At 37.2% G+C, this 11,029-nt stretch overlaps 1 pseudogene; it reads left to right on the top strand.

Moving 5' to 3' along the window:
* The first annotated feature begins 1,123 nt into the window (after positions 1-1,123).
* On the top strand, positions 1,124-3,210 carry LOC112911544 (ER membrane protein complex subunit 3 pseudogene; annotated as a pseudogene).
* Positions 3,211-11,029: the final 7,819 nt, after the last annotated feature.

Genomic DNA, 11,029 nt, shown 5'->3' on the forward strand with positions numbered 1-11,029 from the left:
CAAAACCTATATAAAGACCCAACATCCAAAAAAAAAAAGACCCAACATCTACCACAAATCATAAATAGATTAAAGGGGATGGCAGAATGGTAAGGAAGAGAGAACATAGTCTCACAGAATGAACTAACATGGTGTTCCACTTGGTTCTGAGTGTACTTTGGTTTTTGTGTTAGAAGGTACTAACTTCCACCATTATAAAGCAAAATGAGGCAGAAAACAAAACAAAAGAAAACAAAACAAAAAACAAAAAACAAAAGCGTATACCTCATATATATATCTACCAAAATTAAATTAGTATGTAGAAGGGAATCCAAAAATGAAGAATATATCTAAGATATGTGATTGTAGAAATATGAAGGCCAAAAAGGAAAAAGCTTAAAAATGAAGAGTTAGTAAAATATTGTAGTTAAGGCATGAAAAGAGAACAAAATTGGAAATTTTTAACCTGAAATAAAAACGAATCATAGTGAAAAAAAAACCCTCTATTTTTATATACTATTTTCCCTCAGTCCTGGAGTTTTCCAGTGCTGCTTGTTCAGTAAACTTGCTCTTCCCTTATTCTTCCAGCAGTTCTTCTGGGGCAGGAGTCTGCTGCACTGATTCTCAGGTGTCGGTGCCTGGGCAGAGATGCCTTGCCTCTTGCTGGGTGTCTGGCTTAGTTTGAGCTTTTTATCCTGTGAGGCCTTTGTTCCCTAATGACTCTGTCTCTCCCAGAGAAAGGCAAAAAGAAGAAAAAAATAAAAAAGGCGGTGGCCAGATATCAAGCTGTGGAGCCAAGAGCTCCCCATAAGTACCAAACTGCAGTTTCCCAGTCTACATTGGTCTAGGTGCTCCTGGCAGCAAGTGAAGGTGCACTGATCTGCACAAATTGAAGGGCACCCAGCAGCAGGAGAGATCTCACTGTCTTGTGTCCTCCCGGGGTCCACCTCTCCCAAAGGGAATGAAGGATAGCATGCTTTCTCTGCTTCAGCATCCTCAGATGGAGGGCCCTGCATTGCTGGACCATGCTCCTGGGGTCCATCTGTCCCAAAGGGAATGGGGGACAGCTGCCTCCATCCGTTGCCAGTCTCTAGGGTGAAGGGAACTCTGGTGCTGGTCCACATAACCGGCAGGCTTCTCCCAAATGGCCTGGAGGGTTGTAGTGCTCCAGCCCTTTACCGAGATCCGACTGTTGTTTGTGGTGAGCTTTCTCCTGGGCACCCCTACTCTTATTGTGTCTCTGGGAATATGTAGGCTTCACTGCCCTTCCTGAATTTCTGCTCTATTTCCCTGCTGAGCACTTTTCAGCCAGGGAAGACTCAGGCATGGATTTTTAAAATTCTGTGGGCTGTGCTTTCCGGCCCTGTTTGTTGCCATTCCCCTTTTGGGCCCCATTTGCCTGGCTTGCCACAATGTCCCTCCCCCACCTATTTCACCTTCCTACCTTGTCAGAAGCAAAAACTTTTCTCTCTGTAGCATTCCAGCTGTTCTCTCTTTACATATCAGGTTGAATTTGTAGGTTTTCAGGATGTTTTGAAAGTTATCTAGGTAAGTTTGTGGGGCCAGGTGAGTTTAGGACCCCTACTCTTCTGCCATCTTGCCTCCTCTGTCTATCATTACTTTTATTATTTGATGTGATTTCTGATCTTATTTACCTTCCTGTTTGACATTGAAATAGCACCTTCCCATTGATCCCGAGTAAGGAATCAGTACAGAATAACAGATTTTAAGGATGGGTCTGCTGTAGAACATACTGAAAACAGACTGAAAATGTATTTTTAAGGTCAACTGTTGAAATACAATATGAATACACATAATAATAAAAATAGCAGTTGAAACTTTAATGGTATATTCGATATATTTATGTAATAATGATTATTATTTATTGTTTCCTTCCTTTTGCCTAATACTAACATAAGTGCTAAACCTATACTTACTCATTATTCCTCATTACAATCTATAAGGAGCAGGTATTTTTTACCAACTTTCAACATCAGGAAGCTGAGGCACAAGGTGGTCAGGGCTAGCAAGTTTCAAGGCTTAGATTTGAACACAGGCTGTATGGCTGCTAAGTAAATACATGTAACAGGATATGCTACTGCAGCTCATAACATAACATACAGCACATGGTTAATCACAGCAAAGCAACAGATCCAAGAAAGAAAGAAACAAAATGGATGTACTTTATTAGTTTCATAGGCTGTTGTAATAAGTACCACAAACCAGTGGCTTAAAACAACAGAAATTGAGTTTCTCACAGTTTTGAAACCAAGGTGTAGAACCTTGCACACTGAGATAATAGGAAGAATCCTCTTTGTCTCTTTATGGTCTCTAGTGGTGACCATCCATTTCTGATGTTTCTTGCTTGCAGCAACATCACTCCAGTTTCTGTCTCTGTCATCACATGTTCTTCATGACTATCCCAATCTTCGACGGGATTTTCAACTTTGTATAATGCCATAAGTCATATGAATTAAAGCCTGCCTTAATGACCTCATCTTAACCTTATTACAACTACAAAGACATTATTTCCAAATAAGGTCTCATTCATAGGTACCTGGGCTTAGGAACTCAACATAATTTTCTGGGATGATACAACCAAAACCAGATACTTTGATTTTTCCCAGGTAACTAGACAGAAAATACTTCTTCAAAAGCAAAGAGGATGGATTAAAAAAATCAAAAGGAAAGCAGTGCCTACTTCTTCTCTGAGTCATCCCACTATACTCACAGACACAATGAAAGATAATGCAACAAATGTCCTGCCTGTTATTGTTATTGGTAAATGGATCAATATAACATTTTTAGGTTTTGTCATAAACAAGGTCTTATATCCATTGATCTTGTCTTTTAAGCCTATGCTACAACGAGGACTGGAACTATTCACATTAGATGTATCCTGTGTGAATTCTGCATCCTGGTACTTCTTCAATGTCTCTGTGCTACAGAACATTTAATTTGATTTTGGGCCAAGATAATGCTGCTCACCAATCATGAATTTTACAGGAACAGATGACCAGAGGCTTCATAGCCATGCTCATAGACATAAGAATGCCTTCAAGACAGAATGAGAAACTTTGGAGCTGATGGATTACCAATGGGCACTAGGATGATGTTGAGGAGCTCACTGTGAAAGACTTCCACTTTGAAGACATGTTCAAAAAATATTGCATGCTTCTACTTTTTGAAGATCAAGGAGAGTTTCCAAATTCAATCATGCTTAACTTTTAATTTTTAACCTCACTTCTAACCACTGTACACTCTTGATTTCTTAAAATCCAAACAGCCTGCATTTGTCCTTCATTTTTTGTGTTTGTATACCTTTTTTTACACAAATAATGCATTTTCATTATTGAAAATGTAACAACTATAGATAAGCAATGTAAAGCTTCCTGTGTTGATCATTTGGAGCCTACAGAGTAAACATATAAAAATTTTATTTAGATAAACTTTTCAGAGTGAAGGCCCAGAGACAACACAGACTTAACAAACCTTCTGTATTGATTAATAATGTCTAACTAAAGTCAGTGATGCTCAGACATGCCAGATTTGCAAGTGCCTTTGGGATCATGAAGTACAGGTTAAGTAATGTAAGGTCTTAATTTGGATTTCAGAATATATTAAATTCATTGACAAATTAGTGTTACTGTACTGTATATGGCTACTCAGTTGAGGATATGACCTGCTTTCCAAGTTACTGTGTATAAGAGACAGTTAGCATATCTATGTGAGAAGGGGAAGAAGGCAATTGCTGGCAGACACATAATTAGCAGTTTCTCAGGAATAATTTCATATGGATCAACTGTCCCAAGGAAGAGATGACATTTCTGTACCAAAAGGGGGATAAAATTTGCATGTTGAATGCTGTAATCAAGAAGAAACAACTCTTGACTTAACAAATTAAACCATATAGCTATTTCTTTAAAATTTTGTAATTGTGTGTCTGTTTCTATGTTCCTTCCAGCTCTACCACCTCCAGTATATGCTTACAGTTAGAGCTTACTCTCAGTTCAAACCAGAGGTGGTCCTCTATTCTCCAGTTTAGATATCCCAGAAAATGTTTTTAAAAATATATGTTAGAAAGTGATGGATACAGGAATGCCTGTATGGCATCCCAGTGGTTTACTGTCTGTCTTTGGCTCAGATTGTGATCCCAGGGTCCTGGGATTAAGTCCTGCACTGGGCTCAGTAGAGGGAGCCTGCTTCTCTCTCTGCCTGTCTCTGACTCTCTCTCTCCATGTCTCTCATGAATAAAGAAAATATTTTTAAAAAAGAAAGAAAAGTGATGGATATGTATGGGATGTTCCACTTAATTGAAAATCTAGAATGTGGGCTGACCCCATGATGTCATACTCCCTGCCTCCAACCTCCTCCCTTTCATGGAGGCTCCTGGTCTGAGACTCTCAGAACTACCATCCAGGATCTCACCACAAAGTAACATCACATTTATCTCCATTTTTGTAGTTCCTTTTAAATGGAAGTTCATTTTGCAAAGTGTATAAAAATATCATGAAATGATTTGTTACTATTTTACAAATTTTACTTAGAAAATTATATTAAAACAGAACCAATTGCTGTTGAACACAAATTGCATTGTACTCATTGATTTGTCTCATCCCTCATCACTATCAGCTGATGTACAGTGTGGACTGTTTGCAAGGTCCCAATCAGAGAATAGGGCATTCACTGTTACCTCACCCCTGTACAGGCTGCACACATTTTCTCCTACCCTGTGTCTGTTCATTCCCTGTCCATGACACAGGACACACCATTCTTTGATGTTCCAGCCTCTTTTAGTCACCTACCCCCTGTTCTGTCCTGCACCACTGTTGTACTACTTGCCACAGTTGTCCGAAGGTTACCACTGTACCCATTGTTTTGGTGTATCTAGTCCCTGGAGTATATGCTTTAATAATCTACTCTTATACCTACCTACCAATTTTCCAGACAGAATTGCGATCAATCTTTATAGATTCAAGCCTTGAGTTCAGGAGAGATTATTATTTTTTGTTTGTACTCTGCAGACACGTCTCAGGAAAAACTTTGAAGATGGTGATCCTTTGGTGCCACCTTGTGACAAAAACATGAATCACAGCTTGAACATCTCTAAGAAAAGAAAGTGGGAGATGTGATGGCATATTGGTGGGCGCTTTCTGTATGCTTTATATAAATAGAATTATAGAATATCTCGTTTGCATATTTGGCTTCTTTTACTTGGACTAACGTTTTCAAAACTCATCTATTTTGTAGCATGTATCAGTAATCTATTCCTTTTTGTTTCCAAATAATATGCCACATTTTATTTATCCATGCATTAGTGGGTGGACTATTTGTGTTGTTTCCATTTTGGCCACTATGAATAATGATGCTATGCACATTCCTATATTAGTTTTTATGTAGACATATATTTTCATTTGTCCTGGCTGTGTACATAGAAGTGGAATTGTTGAGTCACATAGTAACTTTGTTGAACTGTTTGTGGAACTGCCAGACTGTTTTCATGATCCTGACAGTGTTGACGAGTGTACACATAGGTTGTCATTTTTCTCCTATTTAGATTGCGGTTATGGGTTTTGAGAAAGGAAACCACAAAATTGGAGTCTCACCTCAAATCTAGGAGGAGGTGATACCCATATGACATCACTGGGTCACTGGAGATGCTGGCCTTCGTCACAGGGTTAGGATGGTGTTTGTCTAATTTCTCCGGTGTACAGTAACTATTTTCTATTCACCTACTCTGTTCATTAGAAGTGAGTTCCTTGGTCTGCCCTGTCTTCATCAGTGAGAGTCAGGAAAGTTCACCTCATGGAGGCAGGGTATTTGCATAAATTTTTGGAATTTTTAAAAGACCGTTTATATCTTGTGACCAATTTTTTTATTAATTGAAACATTATATGTATCAATAAAGATTCATGTATACTTATTTTGTAGGTTTTTTTAATGGGGTGTTGGAGAAAATGTCAGAGGAGTAGCGGTTCTCAACTCACCTGGCGTCACCAATGTACCAAGATTACTTTCAAACCATCCTGAAAACCTAGAATTCAACCTGAGATTTAAAGAGAGAACAGCTGGAAGGCTACAGAGAAAAGGGTTTTTGATTCTAACAAGAATCATCAAGGGTGAAATTTACTTAGGTCGTGTTTGATATTCCTGACTCAGCCCCCTCACACAGCCACTCTGCACTGAGCAAAATGACTAGAAGGAAGAACTCGCCACAAAAGAAAGAATCAGAAACAGTAGTCTCTGCAACAGAGTTACAGAATTTGGATTACAATTCAGTGTCAGAAAGCCTATTCGGAAGCACAATTATAAAGCTATTGGTGGCTCTGGAAAAAAGCATAAAGGATTCAAGAGACTTCACGACTGCAGAATTTACATCTAATCAGGCCAACATTAAAAATCAATTAAATGAGATGCAATCCAAACTGGAAGTTCTAACGACGAGGGTTAATGAGATAGAAGAAAGAGTGAGTGAAATAGAAGATAAGAAGATGGCAAGGAAGGAAGCTGAGGAAAAAAGAAAAACAATTACAAGACCATAAGGAAAGGTTAAGGGAAATAAATGACAGCCTCAGAAGGAAAAATCTACATTTAATTGGGATTCCAGAGAGAGCTGAAAGGGACAGAGGGCCAGAAACCATATTTGAACAATCATAGATGAGAACATCCCTAATTTGGGGAGGGAAACAATGAAAAATGGTGCCAACACTTTGGAACAGTTGATCAGTTTCTTACAACATTATTTCTACACTTACCATATGATCCAGCTATTGTACTCCAAATGCATTTACCCACGAGAATAAAAATATATGTCCAACAGAGATTATACAAATGCTTATAGCACCTTTATCTACTAAGGCCCAGATTGAAAAACAACAACAACAACAATATCTGTGACCAGTTGAATGGACAGAACTAATTGTGGTATATACACATAGTGCAACATTAGTCAACAATTAAAAGGAAGGGAATATTGATAAATGTCAATCTAGAAATAATTAGGTTGAAGGAAAGAAGAAAAAATACATTATATGATTCCATTCACATAAAATTATAGGAAAATAAAACTAATCCATAGGGACAGAAGATCAGTGGTTGCTTGGGAACAAGGGTGGGTGACATGGAGAGAGGTTGGAGAGAGGAAGATAGGGAATTACAAAGGGGTACAAAGACGATTTTGAGGTGATGGATATGTTCATCTTGACTGTAGTACTGGATTCACAGGCATATATGTATATAAAAACTTATGAGAACATATGCTTCAGCTATTTAGTGTATTGTATGTCAACTATACCTCATTGAAGTATCTGATATATATTTATATATTTATATACTTAAAATTCTCTGATGCAATCAAATGAATTTGATGAAATATTCCAGGTTTATGTCCTCACAATATTAACAGACCTAGATATATCTTATAAAATTGGCCCACCCACATTACTTATAACCAAGTTGAAATCATCATTTGCAAAGAAATTTATCCATATACTTATAGAAAGTTGATGTTCATTTTGAACTGAAGTACAGAAATAAAAATATTTTATATTAAGGTAATAATTATAATATTTAGGAGTATGGTTATTTTATGGAAAGATGATGAGAATCATTATTTTTCTTATATGAGCTGGGATCCTCTTTTATGTTTAGAACTAGAGGAAATATGAGGACTGTGTTGGGTGACTTAGTCAGAAATACTTATTTTGAAATGTTTTGAATTTTTCTTCTGGTGGCTTCAGTAATGAAAATCAGAGAAAGAACGAAAACAACCCACTGCTAATATACAAAGCTTAGCAAAAAATCAGTCTATGGAAAAGGTATTGTCAGCTATTCCTCATTATTATGTGTAGTCAGCCTGACTTCTTTTTTTTTTCAGCCTGACTTCTAATCACAATAAACTCTTAGCTTTCTGAGATCCAAACACCCTGCATTTCACCTTCAACCTTTTGTTAGTGTTTTTATATACTCCCTTTACACAAATAATGCATTTACATTAACAAAAATGTAAAGCTGTGGATGAGCAAAGTGAAATTCCTTGTGGTGTTTGTTTTGAGCCTACAAAATGATATTGAGCAAATGTATCAAAACCTTATTCATATTAACTCTTAATCAAAGCTATTGACAAATCAGTGGTGCTGTATATTACCTGGCTACTCAGTTGAAGAAAAGACCTAACTTCCCAGGTGTTCTGGATCAGAGAGAGTTTATCTATCTATGGAATAAGGGAAAGAGGGTACTTGCTGGCAGACACATAGTTAAGAGTTGTCCAGGAATGTTTCCACCTGGATTAAGTTTCCAAAGGAGTGGCAGGGTGCCATTTCTATACCAAGATGTGAATGTAATTTCCCTGTTGAATGCTGTAATCAAGAACAAAAACTCCTGACTCTACAAATTAAACCATCCTTTTTTCTCATTAAAAATATTGAAATGTGTGTTTATGTACTTCCATGTTCTTTCCAGCTCTCTCACCTATGGTATACCCTCACAGTTGCAGCTTACTCTCAATTCAGACCAGAGATGACTTCCAATCTCAGGTTTAGATAGCCAGATCATGTGGCTTTTTTATATCCTAGAAAATTGATGCTTGTGGAGGGATTGAGTTATGTGAAAATTCAGAAACCCCACTGATCCCATGAAGTCAAGCTCTTAACCTTTATCCTTCCTCTCCCTTTCAGAGCCCCCTGGGAGAGATTGTAGAGTTGCCATCAGGGATCTAACCACTAGCTGACATCACGTTTGTCTCAATTGTTATGGTTATCGTTAAATGAAAAAGTATCTTTTGCAAGGAAAAAAATATGAAATTGTTTTTTTACTATGACCAAATCTGCTTGGAAAATTTCTGTGTATATTAAAGTTGATCCATTTTCTATTGACCCCCAAATCCATCATGTTCACTGATCTCTCTTCTCGCCCATCACTGTCAGCTGATGTGCAGTGTGAACTGAACTGAGGGCCCTTACCAGAGAACAAGGTGTTCACCCTCCATTGCCCCAACCTTGTCCATGATGCCCAGATCGTCTTTCACTCCTTATGTATCATACCCTGTCCATGACACAGGACACAACTTCTGAGATCCCACTCAGTCACCCCATCCTTTCTTGCCCTGCACTGCCCTCCACACACCTGCCACTGACTGCCAAGTCATGTCACTGCCACCAAGGTGTTTAATCTTCTACAGGTCCTGAACTGTGTTTTTACCTTCTTTCTTTACACAACATTTTTTCAGACTGAGTGCGAATCATTTTGTATACATTAAGAACCTGGGTTTTTGGAAGATTACTGCTATGTTTAAAAAATCTTTGTGGAAACTTCTTCAGAAAGGTTTAAGGATCATGGTATATTGGTGCCAGCTTGTGAAAAAAGCCTGAACTATAGCATAAACATAGAGCAGGAAAGAGGGACAAAGAGGTTATGACTCTCAGTAACCCAAAAAAGCTTTCTGAAAGTCGGAAAGGAAAAGGAAACTCCTTGGGTACAGCATATTGATGGGCTCTCTCTGGACAGTTTATATAAATGGAATCATACACTATGCATTTTTTTGCATGTTTGGCTTCTTTTGCTTTGCTTAACATTTTCAAGGTCCATCCATATCGTGACATGTTATCAGTATTTCATATAGTTTTTTCTTCTTTTTTCCTTTTCTTCATATCTTTTTTTAAAAAATAAGTTTTAAAATTTTAATTCCAGTATTGTTAACATAGGGTGTTATATTAGTTTCAAGTATACAGTATAGTGATTCAACAACTCTATACATTACTCAGTGCTCATCATAAGTGTATTTATCACCTATTACACCCATCCCCCCATCCACTTCCCCTCTGGTAACCATCTGTTTATTCTCAATACTCTAGAGTCTATTTCTTAGTACTTCATATCCTTTTATTGCCAAAATATATAGCAAATTTTAATTATGCATTTATTACTTGGCAAACATTTGGAGTTTTTCACTTTTGGCCATAATGAGTGATGCTACATATACCATATACTCTTGTCCAAGTTTTACTGTAGACACATGTTGTCATTTCCCCTGTTACCTAGGAGTGGAATTAATGGGTCCTATGGTAAGTCTCTGCTGAAGCATTTTAAGTATTGCAGGACTGACAACAAAGGAGTAGTTAGCAGATGGAAGAGGGAGATGAGTGAAATAGGTGATGGTGATTAAGGAGTGCACTTGTGGTGAACACTGGGTTATGTATGGAAGTGTTGAATCACTCTATTGTACACCTAGAACTAATATAACACTGTATGTAAACTAACTGGAATTTCAATAAAAACTTAAAAACAGAACTGCCAGAATGTTTCCATGATCTTGACATTCTTGAAGAATGCAGACATAATTTGTCATTTTTCTCCTGATTAGACTGTGGCTATGAGTTCTGAGAAAGAACACCACAGACTTGATGTGCTCTTCTTGTTACATCATATCTGTGAAAACAAGATCCCCACATAAATCACTAGGTCACTGAGGATGGTGACCTTCATCAGAGGGTTATGGTAGAGTTTGCCTAACTTCTCTAGTGTACAGTAACTATCTTCCATCACCTACCCTACACTTTATAAGTTAATCGTTAAGTCTACATTGTCCTCATAGGTGAGAAGTACAATTAAAGTTTACCTTATGGAGTCAGGTTATCTACATATATTATTTGATATAATTTGATAAAATAGTTTGTCTCTTCTCATCTATTTTTATTAATTCAAACATTTATGTCAGTATTTACTCATGCATACTTATTTTGTAGATTATTTTTAATACACACATTTCAAAAAAAAGTTTTGCATCATTATTTCTATGGTGCAGAAAAATAACCTAATACTCAAAACACTTACTAAAGAGTTCCCTACCTCCACCACTATATATCACCAGCATTGTATTGTCTAAGTGTGATATATTACTTGTAGACAATATATTTAACCAAAGCAGAATTTGGAACCACAGTTTAATTTCATATGAACTTATTACATACTTGGTTTTCTCGAGAAAGAAATAAAAAAACAGTTCAGACAGAGGTTTTTGGAATGATGATATCAAATTATTGATATACACAGA

Source organism: Vulpes vulpes, chromosome X (genome assembly GCF_048418805.1).
Source record: "Vulpes vulpes isolate BD-2025 chromosome X, VulVul3, whole genome shotgun sequence".
Lineage (NCBI taxonomy): Eukaryota > Metazoa > Chordata > Mammalia > Carnivora > Canidae > Vulpes > Vulpes vulpes.